This window comes from Kryptolebias marmoratus, linkage group LG7 (assembly GCF_001649575.2).
Source record: "Kryptolebias marmoratus isolate JLee-2015 linkage group LG7, ASM164957v2, whole genome shotgun sequence".
Taxonomy (NCBI): domain Eukaryota; kingdom Metazoa; phylum Chordata; class Actinopteri; order Cyprinodontiformes; family Rivulidae; genus Kryptolebias; species Kryptolebias marmoratus.
In genome coordinates, this window is record NC_051436.1 from 17,437,074 (window position 1) to 17,452,781 (window position 15,708).

Sequence of the window (15,708 nt, forward strand, 5' to 3'; positions counted from 1 at the left end):
GGGGTGTTTTCTCCCTGAGACTCTCCATTTTCTCTGCTGCCTTTCACTCTAACGAGCTTCAAATATGACGATGACTTTCAGAAAAAAGATGTGGCGTGAACTATTTATCATGACTCTGGTTTTCCTTGACCTATCAACACAATTTAAAAACTGGTGTATAGTTTGAAGTCTGTACTACTGGCACAAACTGAGTCTCAGAGAGGGTGCATCTTTCTCACTAAAGATATTTAAATCAGTCATGTGACTAGGCCGCGCCGGTGCATCCATCGACTCCAGAGGAAAGGGACTTGCCTGTTCCTGAGAACATGATAGCAGACTAGAAGAGGCAGTTTAACAAATATTTGCTTAGCTGGCATGTCTACGCAACATTGTACAGACATAATAATGTGGTCAGTTCCGACATTAACAAAATGTTTGAAATTTGAAAGGATTTAAAAAAAACCTTTAAAATGTTTTAACAGTGAGAGTACTGAACAATAATTCTGTAAGTGTGTCAAACCATAGCAGTCCCAGCTCAAATCCCTGGCCCCTTTTTCCATTGAGGAAGGCATATCTGCTTGTTTCTAGATTCTAAAAGAATGATAAAGAGTCTTCCTTCCACTACTGAACTAGATTACCACTTGAGGTCAGCAGTACTCCATCTCCACAGTTACCCTTTCCGTCCTGAGACATATGATAGTTTGTTAGAATAGTATTGAAGCAAACAATAAATCATCTTCTTTACCTTCAAGAAACTTCTCTCACACTATCACATCATATGTCTGGTTTCTTTACCTTAAAACCAAAAGATTATCCAAATTCTTTATATTCTGGATGACTCATTATGTTCTGCTCTTTCAATAAATGTTCCCATTTTTCCTGTTTGCTAACTCAACAAATGTGTGTTTGAGACTTTGTGATTTTCTAGGTTAAGCTTTAGCTAAACTTTAGTTTCTTCGTTTGTCTAAATACATTATTTTATGTCATTCAAACTGTTGCGTTTTTATAGACCTAACTAAATAAACTGAGAAAAACATGTATTCGTAACAGATGGTTTGTTAAAATATTTTGAATAAATAGGTTAAAATCTTTGCTAAATTGTCACTTATGAGAGGAGACATTACAGATTCAAAGGATGAATGATTTTCTTTAGCCCCTCTGCCTATACTGGTTACATCTACATTGGCTTATTGGCAATATAGATGTAACTGTAATGAAGGCTGTAGGAGAGAGGAATAACAATATATGAGAGAGAAAAAGTGAGTGAGTAAATATGTTATATTAGAACTACATTTTTGTTAGTTTGTGGGTTTTTTATGTCACAGTTCAATCTCTTCTGCTTTTTCCAGGCTTGGGATCAACAAAAGTAACCCAAAAGAAAAACTCTTATTTATTTTAGACAGAGAGAAAAAAAAGACATTTGCATCCTGCTCTGGATCATTCAGTGGTGACTTTGTTAGCAGTCTGGACACAGAGGGGTGAACATCTCCTGCTCTAACTTGCAGCTGGGAGGGACACTGAGGAGAACTGGGCTGTCTGTGAGTGCATCGGGACAGGTGAGGGGCTCACAGCAGCCCCTGCTGCTTGTTAAGAAGAGTAACAACAAAACATGCTTTGACGTCAGAGTCTCTAAAAGTATCCAACAACACCAGAAAACATTGCTAGATATGTCACTAGTCACTCATTTTTAAAAAGTAGCTAGAATGGTCTGAATAATCGCTAAATATAGCAACAAAGTCTCTAAGTTACTAGTACTTAATACTTCAGCTGGAATAAACTTACCAAAATTTCACTATTTTAATTATTACTTTTTTTTTACACTTGAGAAAATAGAATAAACAAGTGACATCTGTAGTACCTATTAGGCAGAGGAATATGAGCTACTGGACTAGTTCTGGATTTGCTAGTGATGACCTTAGTGTAGTTAGAACCAGAATCAGAACAGCTTAAATGTAGGCCGGCACCTTAATTAGAACAAAGGACAAGACAAACAGTTAACAAATAACCTCAAGCACATTAGCTTGCATATGGTACCTTTAGTACACTCATTTTTGTTGTATCCACAGCATTTTGTTTTGAAGTATTGAAATAAAAGGTTTTACGTTCAAGTGGTTTTCTTATCCAACTTCATTTCTATTTTGTTTTAATGGCCGGTCATTTAGTCTGATTTTGGGTAATGAACCTGATGTTGTTTGCTTAATTTTAGGGTTAAGCTCACTTGTAGGTTCTCCAGATTCACTTTTAACATAGATGCACATCCTGTTCAACTGAATGATACAGCACAGTGCGGTCTGACAACAACTGAAAAACATTTTTTAGCAATGAACAATTGTTCAGTGGTTTTTCAATGTAACCACACTGTTAATTTCCACTGTGGTATCAGTTGACAGTAAAATCAACCACACAACAACAAAACTGTAAGTGCTAAACAACAGGGCCATTAGGATTTCAGAGGAATAAAGACATAAATATTTCTGACTGGTTGAGTATTCTTGCCTAGACATGGGATGAATTCTTGGAGCTGAGTCACTTTCAGCTAGAGATATTCCTCCCTCCTAACAAATCCTGATCATTTTTTTTCTCAACACAAAACCACTCACTCCACAGTGCAGTGTTCAGTCAGAAAGTGAGGAAACAAGCTTGTGTTACATTGTTATATCATAAAAATGGCAAACCATGGAATAATTTAATTTACTTTCAAAGAGGGATTAAAATAAAATGATCTAAACACTTTATTCATTTATTTTTATTGTTCTTGGGTTTAATCCGGGTCTTCACTGAGTACTTTGAATACTAAATGTATAATACTGAAAGTATTCGCTTGATGCTTTCTCTTCTGCTTGACCACATTCTGCTACCTCTTCCTGTAGAAATAAGTGATGTTTATCTCACCCTCCCTCCCCCAGGAGGTCTTTACTTATTCTTTGACTAAGAGATTTATTTTTAATCATCAGTGCCCTGCGTGGCTGCAGCTCAGGAAACATCAAATAGATTTAAGTAGTACACAGATTAGGATGAGCACTCAGACACAAAACTGTGCATGAATGTTGTCACGTTATCTGCTGCTAAATCAAATACTTCACAGCTCTGTAGGCCTCCACCTTTGTTCAGTCTTTAGAAGGAACCTGCTGCAGAGATTGGGACATGTCAACCTAAGCTGTCACTGTTTTAGCTCTATAAAAAGACAGAGATGATTGGGCCCCTTCAATTTCTGCTCCAAGCCTGTGGAATGGTTTACTTTTTCATATTCAGGCTGCTGAGACTGTTGAATCTTTTAAATTGACACCTTATGAGGGTGTTGAGCGAACCCAAAATGGCGACTCATTTTGATGTAAAAGAAAACAAACGGCAAACGTGGCAGCAAAACAAAGTAACAAAAACTTACAGACAAGTGGCGGGGTAAATGAAAACAATGAGCATGACGGTGGCATAAAAAACCCACTAAAGCATTGATTCTGAAGCAGAGAGAATGAACCAGCGAGTAATGAGTGACAAAGATTTGATTATATAGGCAGAGGATAATGAGGAAATAAACACAGGTGACTGATTTGTTACTAGAGACAGGTGTAGATGGGCGTGGCAGGCTGAGTGGAGAGCTACTGAACTGAGGGCAGGTGAATGATGACAGGAAAACACATGAGAAAGATGAGCAGAACTAACAGAACACAAGAGTGACAACATAAGATTCAATACAGAAAAATAACTCAAACAAACTCAAATAATTACGTCTTTATTCCTTGGTGTTTAAATCTAATGGAGTTTAAGCTGCTAATAGTTTTATGATGTATTTTTGTTTAAAACCTAATTTTTTATATATTGAATTGTAAAGGACTTTGGTCAACTTTGTTGGTTTTATGTGCTATATAAATTAATAGACACTGACAATTCACTTTGTCAACAACAGAGTCACATTTAGGCAGTCAGTGAGATTTATGAAGTCTTTACACAGCTAACTCTACTACAGTAGGAAACCTTCAAGGACATGACTGGTGTGAGTATAAACACTCTCCTGATTTCAGTTTGTGATTCTAAAAACTTGTTTTCCAGACTCAGGCTCTTCTGTTACAAACTCTCCAGTAGGTTCCTTTTAAAAAGCCAGGAGGCCTACAGACCAGAGAGCAGTAAAGTATTTTCTTTATGCTGCCAGCCACAGATAAGGTGACAACATTTGTGCCATTTTGTATTTGTATCTCATCTTGATCTGTGTGCTACTTAAATGTATTTGATGTTTCCTGAGCTGCAGCCACGCAGGGCACTGATGATTAAAAAAATCTCTTAGTCAAAGAATAAGCAAAGACTTTCTGGGGGGAGGGATGATGAGATAAACATTGCTTATTTCCACAGGAAGAGGTAGCAGAATGTGGTCAAGCAGAAGAGAAAGCATCAAGTGAATGCATTCAGTGTTATACATTTAGTATTCAAAGTATTCAGTGAAGACCTGATTAAACCCAAGAACAAAAAAAATAAACAAATAAAGAAGTTAGATCATTTTATTTTAATCTTTTTTTTAATAAAATAAAATAAACCATGGGTTGCCTTTTTAATGATATAACAAGCTTGTTTCCTTGTTTTCTGACTGAATGCTGCACTGTGGAGTGCGTGGTTTTGCGTTGAGAAAAAAAATTATTGATCAAGATTTTTGGTTGCTGTCTCTGGCCGGTATTTCTTGTACATGGGGTATTCATTATTTGTTTCTGAATCCCCAGGCCATTTATTCTGTAGAGATGGCATGTTTTATATGGAGGACCGAAACAGACATAATCAAAATTAAAAGCAGAAAGATATATATTTTGCTTTTACCTTTTCCTTATACAAGCGTTTGTTCTTTTGACATTTCCTCCTTCTCTTTTTACATTACCGTTTGCATTTCTGCCTCAGTATGCAAATGAGGAGGCTGTCTTCTTGGTCCAGCTCCTCTCCTATTGGTCAATAACCAGGAAGGAGCAGGATCCATGTGCAGATCGATTGTTCATGACTGCTCTCTCGGTCGTTTCAGGAGAACGTCTCATTTGAGAGAAAGTGAACTCCTAGCAGAGATGTCTCAGACAGCTGCAGAAGAATCAAGGCATGTTGCTAGCTTAGCTGACACTAATTATATTCTTCTTCTGACAGAAAAAGGCAGAAATTCACAATTTTATTAAACACAAATTTTATTAATGAGTGTTTTTTTTAACTGTCACTTTCTCAAACAGAAACAATAATCACAACAAACAAACAAGCCCAATAAAGCATGAGTTTCTATGTGTGACTATCTTGTGGCAGCATACACAACATTTGGTTCCAGTTCTCTTTGTACTACAGGACTCCTGCTGCTTCTTGCTTTGGGACGGAAACTCAGTGCTGTATAGTTCAAGGTATCAGAGTCCAGGTTCTGTAAATTTAGAGAGTTAAAATTAATTTGTTACTTGTGAAATTTAATAAATCAGACAATGCATATATCAGTCAAAATGTGATTACCTCACTGTTTTGTTGATTCTGCCTTTCAGTTTGAGCTGAACAAGAAAAATTTTATTAATTTTTTTAAGTTTTGCATTTGTGAATTTTGCATTTCCAACAAACAATTACCTGTAGTCTTGATTTTGACAACCAGTGTGATTATTACCATTACAAGGAAAATAACTACAATCCCCAAAATCACAATAGGCAGGTTGGGTAATATTTGAAACCCATCTATGAAAAGAAGAAATAAAATAACTTTAAGGAACAGCACAAATCAAAATCAGTACAATAACTAGGACTAAAATATAAAAACAAGTAGTCTTACCTTCAACTTTTAAATAAATTGCACTAAAGATTATAGATTTTTTCTCTGAGTATTCTCCTTTATTCCCCAGTTTAAACCAGGATATGTGACCAACTGAACGGCTCAAGTTGCAGCACAGCAGTGTGACCTCTTCTCCAGGCTGAACCACCACTGTGTTAAGCTCACAAACTGGCTCACAGATCCAACCTGAAACTAACAATTCAAGTATTTATAATGTTGACTTCAATAAGAGCTAAACAAAGCCTGTGAGTAAAGTATAATCAATTCTGGTGGATCACTAAACAAACAAAAAAAAGCTAATATTTGTCTTTAAAAAACTTTTTACTTACTGAAGGTGCAGAGTAAAGTCAATATGTGGGTGAAGTTCACCATTGTGAGAACAACAGGACTATGTCCAAGCAGTGTTAGTAACAGCGATATTACCTTGAGGAGGTGGGGCGTTCTTTACACTACATCTTTGGTCACGTGAACACTGACAATGATTTAAGCGAAACAAATATTAGTTGTAAAAACAAAAGGAACAACATTGTTATCTTGGCAAACCATATTTTGAATAATTTACACACTGTTTTTCAAAATTTGTAATGAGGATGTCACATCCCCTAGTGGTCGTGAAGAGCTAACTTTAATAAAATACACGTACCGAACTGTTTCCACTGGGGAGTTCACAGACCTAAAACAATTCAGAGAAACAGCCTTTTTTTAATAGTAATATTATTTCAGCTCCTTCCTTCTGCAGGAGTTTTTACAGTACATGAGTTTGCATGAAAGATAATCATTTTACATTGGATATTCTTCTTGAAGCAACTTGGGCACAAACCTGAAGCCTCTGAATTACAAGACTGCATTACTGTCCACTGAGCTACTGCAGCCCCCCAAGTAGGAAAATTACAAAGTTGAAAGGATTCATTACAGGAAAATACATTTTAAAAAATAACATATTTAACTGTAAGATAGCCTGGCCAAAGTGGCTGAAGAAGGGCGGCAAACAGATAATCTCCAGTGTAGCAAGTGGTTTATTTACAAAAATGTGACCAAAAAATATTTACAAAAATACAAAAAATTGACTCAAAACTTAAGTTGGCAAAATAAACCTAACTGAACTAAAACCAACCAAAGTTAATGTCACATGCACACAGCTACAGTAACCTGATCCTCTCCTCCTGAACTACTGACTTGTTCTGCTTAAATACCTTCAAGCCACTCAGACACAATTAGCTCCAACGGAACCTTCCATCTCAGAAACGAGGTTGGAGGCCGGGAGGCAGAATCAGCAGAGGTTTCCGGCACGGGGCAGACAAGAGTCGATGGTCAGAGGTCAGGCAGGGGGTAAAGGTCGAGAGATCAGGCATGGACGAGAAAATCACGCTGGATATTTAATTGATGATCCGTTCAGTAATCTGGCACTGAACAAGTGAGGATGGCAAGCTTAAATAGGGCAAAGGACAGATGAACACGATCAAGGTGATTGCTGTGGCGATGAACTAGGAGACATGGCAGGAACAGACAAACTGTGACAACTTAAGGCTGCAGGCCCAGACAACGTCCAAGGGCAGGTACTGAGGGACTGTGCACACCAGCTGTCCAAGGTGTTGGCAGACATCTTAAACACCTCACTGTCACTGACATCTGTACTCACCTGCTTAAAGACTGCCATTATTGTCCCTGTCCCCAAGTGCTCCACAGTAACAGGCCTGAATGACTATCGACCTTGGTAGTCATGAAGTGCTTCGAGAGGCTAGTCATGACCACATCAAGAACTCTATCGACATCACTGTGGACCCACATCAGTATGTCTACAGGAAGAACCGCTCCAATGATGACACCATCTCATCGGTGGTCAACATAGCCCTCACCCACCTGGAAAACTGAAACTCTTACATCCGTCTGCTTTTTCTGGATTTCTCCTCTTCACTTCAGTACCATCCTCCCACAGACCCTTATACAGAAGCTCTCCTCTCTTGGACTGAGTCCCACACTGGGAAACTGGGTCCTGGACTTCCAGACCATCAGACCTCAAACTGTCTCCTCCTCCATCACCCTCAGCACTGGCTCGCCCCAGGGCTGCGTGCTGAGCCCCCTCCTGTTCACTCTGCTGACGTATGACTGCTCAGCGAGACACCCCAGCTGTCATATAGTGAAGTTTGCGGTCGACACAGCGGTACTGGGACATATCTCCAACAATGATGAGTCCAAATACAGAGAGGAGGTGGAACTCCTGGTGCAATGGTGCAAAGAAAATAATCTCTGCATCAGTGTGAAGAAGACCAAGCAGATGGTGGTGGATTTCAGAAGAGACAAGTGACCTCTTCCTCCCCTGTACATCAGAGGGGCACCAGAATCTCTAGTTCCACAGAAAGCTATGGAGAGCTGGACTTGGGAGCTCAGTCCTGAGGAGCTTCTATCGCTGTGAGGTGGAGAGCGTTCTCTGCACCTGTATCACTATGTGGCACAGCAATTGCACTGCTGCTAAGAGGATGGCTCTGCAGAGCGTGGTTAAGGCTGTACAGAGGAATGTAGGGAGCAGTCTTCCCACCACCTTGGACTTATACACATCAATATGCAGAGAGAGGGCACTCCGCATCATGAAGGACACCACCCACTCTGCACACAGACTGTTTCAGCCCCTCCCTTCAGGTAGGCAGCTGAGGTGCATTCAGAGCAAGACCATCAGGCTCAATAACAGTTTTTACCCTGCAGCTGTCAGACTGCTAAACTCAAATCACACTTAATTCAGATTTATCTCATATATACTTTATTTTTTCTTATTATTTTTTGTATGTTTGTATGTATGTATGTATGTATGTATGTATGTATGTATGTGTGTGGATATGGATATATATAGATATATTCTCCATAGTTATACTCTTTTATTATTTATTTATATGTATTCGTTTATTTATTTATTAGGCTTTTTGAACTGGGACCTGAGTCTAAATTTCATACCACAAACATGCAAGTGTGAGAGGGTATGACAATAAAATACCCTTGAATCCTTGAAAGTACAGTTTTTGTAGGTAACACTATCATGAATTGGTATTAAATCATCTGTGCCTGCTGAACAGATAATTAAATGCAAAGTGCCATAGAAGAAATGTCTACCAACAGTGACTATAACGACGTGGGAGTAGTCATCAAAGGTGTAGTGGTGCTTCATGATCTCAACAATGTGGCTCTTGCCTCTGCCATGTTGTTTGGATTTTGTTACACCCTAAATTTGAGTTATCCACCAAAACTTCACAACTCCTGTAAAGTTTTTCAAAAACTAATAATGGAGTAAGATGCAGCCAATCAAGAAAGGCCCAGGACTTTAAGAAAGTTAAGTGTTGTGGTGTTGATCTCTCACCACTAATATGTTAACTAATATGACAGCAACAGTTAGTCATTTCAGTTGGTTTTAAGTGTTGACATGCAAAAAAAAAAATACACTGATGTTTTATGACATTTTTTTGTCAGTTGGAAACTTTATACCAGTTTTATTGTACATTTTGGTGCAATGTAGGCATCTACACACTGTTATAATGTAAAATAATAGGATGGTTTTCTGAGTCAAACTGTCCCATTTTGACTTCTTCCAAGTTATGAAATAAAAGGCTTGTTAGATAATGTTTGTAATGTCATCATTTTAGATTGGGAGAAGGTCTGTAATATAGATAACGATACTGAAAAGATATTTTACTGGATTCAAATTTAGAATCTGTTTTAATCTACCTAAATGTACATTTGGGAACAACATCTATTTATTAAAATAGGAACATAAACATGAAAATACAATTTGAATGTTAAATTTAAGGGGTCAAATAGTGTTTGAATAAAAGGAACCGAGTTATGTTGAAGTAAAGTGACCAAATTGCATTTGAGAGAAATGATTGCAGAGCTTAATTTACTTTATTCAAACAAATTGCAATCCTTTTGTTACAACAGAAAATACCATTCCTAATTTGTGTTAAATTAACATAACACAGGGGATTAATGTCAACACAAAAATATTGTGTGCGACCAATGTCCACTATGGAATTGAGTAAATTTAACAAGTTTTTTGTGTCTGTGTGCTCGTCACTGATCTGTGTACTACTCAGATATATTTGATGCCTTCTGAGCTACAGCCACAAACATTTTAGTCAAAGACCGCATGGGGGGAGGTAAACATTGCTTATTTCCACAGGAAGAGGTAGCACAATGTGGTCAAGCAGAACAGAAAGCATCAAGTGAATGCATTCAGTGTTATACATTTAGTATTCAAAGTATTCAGTGAAGACCTGATTAAACCCAAGAACAAAAAAAATAAACAAAAAAAGAAGTTAGATCATTTTATTTTAATCTTTTTTTTAATAAAATAAAATAAACCATGGGTTGCTTTATTATGATATAACAATATAACACAAGTTCGTTTTCTGACTGAACACTGCACTGTGGAGAGTAGTTTTGTATCGAGAAAAAAAGTAATTGATCAGGATTTTTGTTTGCTGTCTCTGGCCAGTATTTCTTATACATGGGGTATTCAGTATTTGTATCTGAATCCTCAGGCCATTTATTCTGTAGAGATGACTCCAAGAATTAGTCTTATATCTAAGCAAGAATTCTAAACCAGTCAGAAATGTTTGTCTTTATTTCTCTGAAAGTTGGTGGCTCTGTTGTTTATGTCTTTTTTGTTGTGTGGTTGCTTTTGCTGTCTACTGACACCACAGTGGAAAATAACAGCATGTGTATATTGAAAAATCATTGAACAACAGGACATATTTTATGTTCCTTGCTAACTGATGTTTTTCAGTTGTAGTCAGACCGCACTGTGCTGTATCATTCGGTTGAACAGGATGTGCATCTATGTTTAATTGCATCTGACCCAACCTCAGTCTGGTCTGCCATTGGTGTTCTTACTTTTTCTGTCAAGCACTAATTGTATTCTTCTTCTAATAGATAATAGAGGAAATTCATAATATTCTTCAACACAAACTTTATTACTGAGTTTTTTTTCTCAAAAAGTAACAATAACCTCAACAAACAAACAAGCACAATGAAGCATCAGTTTCACTCTTAGGTACTGATGTATGGGGTTCCATTAGTGCCAAAAATATGTTTATGTGTCTATGTAAGCCGTGTATGTAGCATGCTTATGGGGTTCCATTAGTGCCAAAAATATGTTTATGTGTCTATGTAAGGTGTGTATGTAGCATGCTATGTATATGTTAAGTGATATGTAAGGTGATATGTTAGGTGTATATGTTAAGTGACATTATGATATGTGAGGAACATAGACACAATGCAGTATATAGGCATGTTACAATACATATACACTTAACATATCACCTTACATATCACCTAACATACATAGCATGCTACATACACACCTTACATAGACACATAAACATATTTTTGGCACTAATGGAACCCCATAAGCATGCTACATACACGGCTTACATAGACACATAAACATATTTTTGGCACTAATGGAACCCCATACTGACGTCGGTAGTGTGACTATGTTGTGGCAGTATACACAACATTTGTTTCCATTTCCCTCTTTGCTACATGCCTCCTGCTGCTTCTTGCTTTGGGACGGAAACTCAGTGCTCCATAGTTCAGGGTGTCAAAGTCCAGGTTCTGTAAATGAAGAGAGCAATTAATTTGTTACCGTTCAAATAAAATATATCAGACAATGCATATATCAGTCAAAATGTGATTACCTCACTGTGTTGTTGATTCTGCTTTCCAGTTTGAGCTGAATAAGAAAAACAGTTTGTTAGTTTTTCATGTTTTGCATTTGTGAATTTTGCATTTCCAACAAACAATTACCTGTAGTCTTGATTTTGACAACCAGTGTGATTATTTCCATTACAAGGAAAATAACTACAATCCCCAAAATCACAATAGGCAGGTTGGGTAATATTTGAAACCCATCTATGAAAAGAAGAAATAAAATAACTTTAAGGAACAGCACAAATCAAAATCAGTACAATAACTAGGACTAAAATATAAAAACAAGTAGTCTTACCTTCAACTTTTAAATAAATTGCACTAAAGATTATAGATTTTTTCTCTGAGTATTCTCCTTTATTCCCCAGTTTAAACCAGGATATGTGACCAACTGAACGGCTCAAGTTGCAGCACAGCAGTGTGACCTCTTCTCCAGGCTGAACCACCACTGTGTTAAGCTCACAAACTGGCTCACAGATCCAACCTGAAACTAACAATTCAAGTATTTATAATGTTGACTTCAATAAGAGCTAAACAAAGCCTGTGAGTAAAGTATAATCAATTCTGGTGGATCACTAAACAAACAAAAAAAAGCTAATATTTGTCTTTAAAAAACTTTTTACTTACTGAAGGTGCAGAGTAAAGTCAATATGTGGGTGAAGTTCACCATTGTGAGAACAACAGGACTATGTCCAAGCAGTGTTAGTAACAGCGATATTACCTTGAGGAGGTGGGGCATTCTTTATGCTACATCTTTGGTCACATGAACACTGAAAATGATTTAAACAAAACAAAAAGATATTAGTTGTAAAAACAAAAAAAAATATTATTGTTATCTTGGCAAACCAAATTTGGAATAATTTACACACTGTTTTTCAAAATTTGTAATGAGGATGTCACATCCCCTAGTGGTTGTGAAGAGCTAACTTTAATAAAATACACGTTGTTCCCCCATCTGCTCCTTCCTGCGAGGGTTGCCACAGAGAGAAAATTTGCATGAAAGATTTTGTAATTGTTTTACGTTAGATGTTCCTCTTAAAGCAACCTGGCCTCGAACCTGAAGCCGCAGTATTACAAGATTGCATTACTGTCCAGTGAGCTACTGCAGCCCTGAGTACATAGGACAAATACAAAGTTTAAATCATTTAATAAAAGTAGATGGTTGATTTGGACCCAAATTGCAGACAGTCTCAGAGAGCTCCAATGAAAAAAACAAATTTATTTAAAATAAGAAATAAAAACAAAAAACACTGACATGACAACAACAAAAACTAAATAACAAAAACCTACAAAATCCAAACTGCAAGGAACACGTGGGCAAGCCACAAAGGAAAACCAGACAGCACATCTAAGTGACAATGAACCAGTGAGTGGAAGAGGCTGGGAAACAGGTTATATGAACAGAGGGTGAATTGTAAGTAGACACAGGTGAGTGATTACTAACTTAGGGCAGGTGTAGATGGGCGTGGCAGACAAACTAGTAATTGGTTGAGGACAGGTGAATGACAGGAACACAAAGAGTACAGAGAGCAGATTACATAACAGAGGAAGGACAAAATACAAATCACACATAGCCACAATAAAACTTTTAGACTAAGATCATCTTATATTGAGAAGGGATGGAGATATAGGCATTTTGGTCAAACTTTGAAAATTACATTATTTGTGATCTCATGCAATATTGCAAGATGTCATGTGGTCTGTTAGCGCTTGAATTATAATTCAACCTGGAGAGACTCATGACAAAGAAAAGCTGCAGTTAAATAGTTTTATTGACATGAATGACATGAGATTTTTGGCGCTCGGACCCCGGGGGAAGACGCGAGTGCTGACAATAGCAATGCGCTTCGACAAGAAGCTCAGGTTAAGCATTAGAGGTGTCTAACAGTGACTAGTGAGAACAAATGTGAGAGCGATAAATGCCTAAGGCTGAGAATTCGAGGCATAATGAGGCGGTAGATGAAGGCCGGCAAATGGAAGAGTGCGAGATGGAGGAAGAAGGCCAGCTACTGAAGGGAAGTTATCGGGTGCCGGTAGAGGAAGGCCAGATATTAAGGAGAGGTTTTTGGATGCTGGTAGATGTAGGCCAGCTCCTAAAGTTGGGCAGGTGAACGGATGAGGCCATGATGAAGGTCCTTTTAAACGAATGCTTGCTCGCTGATTGGATAAGCTGGAGGCAAGGTTGGACGCTGATAGGTTGGAGTGGAGGTGCTCGATGCAGGTGAGGCTGAAGCAGGTCTTCCAGTCTGAATTTACGCCTAGGCTTCATATTGAAGATGGCTCTCAGTTGCTAACATACCAGGTTTTAGCTCAATGTTTGTCAAATTGGCTGAGTTATACCCATTTTTTGTGTTGGCTAAGTTCAATTAGCTGTGGTGGCCATCTTGAATTGGGGTGACTCCAAAAGTTAATCAGTTGTACTTGTGCATTCAGTAATTATTGTCTTCAAGTTTCATTAAATTGTACAAAGATAATGTACTTGAAATTATGTGTGCGCTCAATTCTATACACCTGGATATTTTTGTGTGGAGACTGTTTTTCCAATTTAAGCATACGGTGTATTCTGATGTTTAAACAGTGAGTGCATGTAAGTTCTGTTCTGTTGCTGTTATAATTTTTTGTCACTTGATGGCACTCCTGTGACAGTGTAGGGCAGAAAAGACTGCAGAGAAGAAGGAGACTGAACCATATTCTGTGAGCTTGGATTTCCTCAGTTATCTCTTAGTTTTGCTGCTATAGGCTTAGACTGCTGGAGGACAAACTAATTTCACCTTCCTATTCAGTACTCTAAAGTTGGTATGGTTGCTTGTGGTTAGCAAACAGCACGCTACGGAAAACCACACAGGCTGCTCCACCAACACATTTAAAAGAGACAGTAAGGCCTCTGTCTGAGTAGAGTGATTGTTATTAGGCATCTTTTTTGTTCAGACTGTAAGTCACTGCATCACTGCAACAATCCCCCACTAAAGAAACAAACCTGTTGTATCTGACGCTCTTCTATCAGCAAACGTTTGTGAAACTCTCAAAAAAGGAAAGCTTCTTGTACTATTTATTAAGCTTAAAGTGATCTGTTAAGTCAAATAGCCCTCCAAAGTACTTTTATGAAGTTGTGTTGAGTGTTTCTGTAAGGGTAGGGTAGGCAAAAGGGTCAGAAGGTGAACAGAAAATCGTCATCAGCCATCCATTTCAGTTCTTGTCATTCCTTTTATTTGTTCTTCAGACAGACCTTCCTTCCCCAGCTTCCAAAACATACTGTTTTTATAGCTAATTGGCAACACACCTGTGCGTGAGTGGACTAAGCCACAATGAAACAGATCAGGCAACAAACATCTAAACAGAAAACAAGAATAAAATTATTAATCTAATTTACAAACTCCTCAACATAATAAAATGGTCTGCAAAATAAACTATATAATACAAGATAATCCAGAAAATTACTTTAAAGAAAAACAAAGCATTACTCAAAAGAAAACCCTCTAATTGGTAGAACCCAGCCAGGTAATCAATGACATCATCCAGCCATTAAAGCAGGAAATACTGGGCCGGCCCCTCCCATACTCCTGCCCTGCTGCAGATCTACAAAGACAAACAATGGTGAGTAAAATGGAAAACAAAAACCATAAATATACTTTGAAACAAATTTAACCAATAACCAATGGTAAAGTAAGTGACGCCTAAATAAGAATAAGGGACAAGTGATAAACACAAAATGAACCACTTTGTCACAGTTTCCTTTTTTTTTCTTTGAGGTGTAAAAATTTCCGTGGTGTCTTTAATGTTGGCTCCCTCAGTTATCCTTTTACCCTCAGTCCCAAGTGGCTTCACAGCCTATAGGCCCATTCAAATGAATCTTTACCTGTATGTAGCTGATTTTACAGTTAATAACAGCCGGTCATGTTAAAAGTACCAAACCTGCAGTCAACCGGGATACAGTTCACTTATGAGAACAGACTCATAACAATGGCTAAAACAGCATGACGATGCAGAGGCTTGACTTGCTTCAAAACCCACAAACTAAATACAATATGTGCCTTAAATGTGTGTTACAACATACTGTTTTACTATGTAAGCACATGCACATTGAATTTTAGCTGAAGACCAGCTTATAAAAATCTTTAAATTGTTTACTTGAAATTTTGCATTACAAATCCAGAGACACATTAAAAACATTTCTGGTTCTAAGATGTAACGTGTACAGTTTTACTACTTTACTCCATAGTAAACACATTCAGTCCAGATGGGATCTCTCTGTCTTCTTGCTTTATTGGTCA

At 37.7% G+C, this 15,708-nt stretch overlaps 1 long non-coding RNA gene across 1 annotated transcript; it reads right to left on the bottom strand.

The window, feature by feature from the left end:
* Positions 1-5,198: 5,198 nt before the first annotated feature.
* LOC108244273 lies at positions 5,199-5,629 on the bottom strand. Its single transcript, XR_001808919.3, has 3 exons — positions 5,545-5,629; positions 5,437-5,471; positions 5,199-5,350 (listed from the first exon to the last, which is right to left on the bottom strand). It is a non-coding gene; the product is annotated as an uncharacterized LOC108244273 (long non-coding RNA).
* Positions 5,630-15,708: the final 10,079 nt, after the last annotated feature.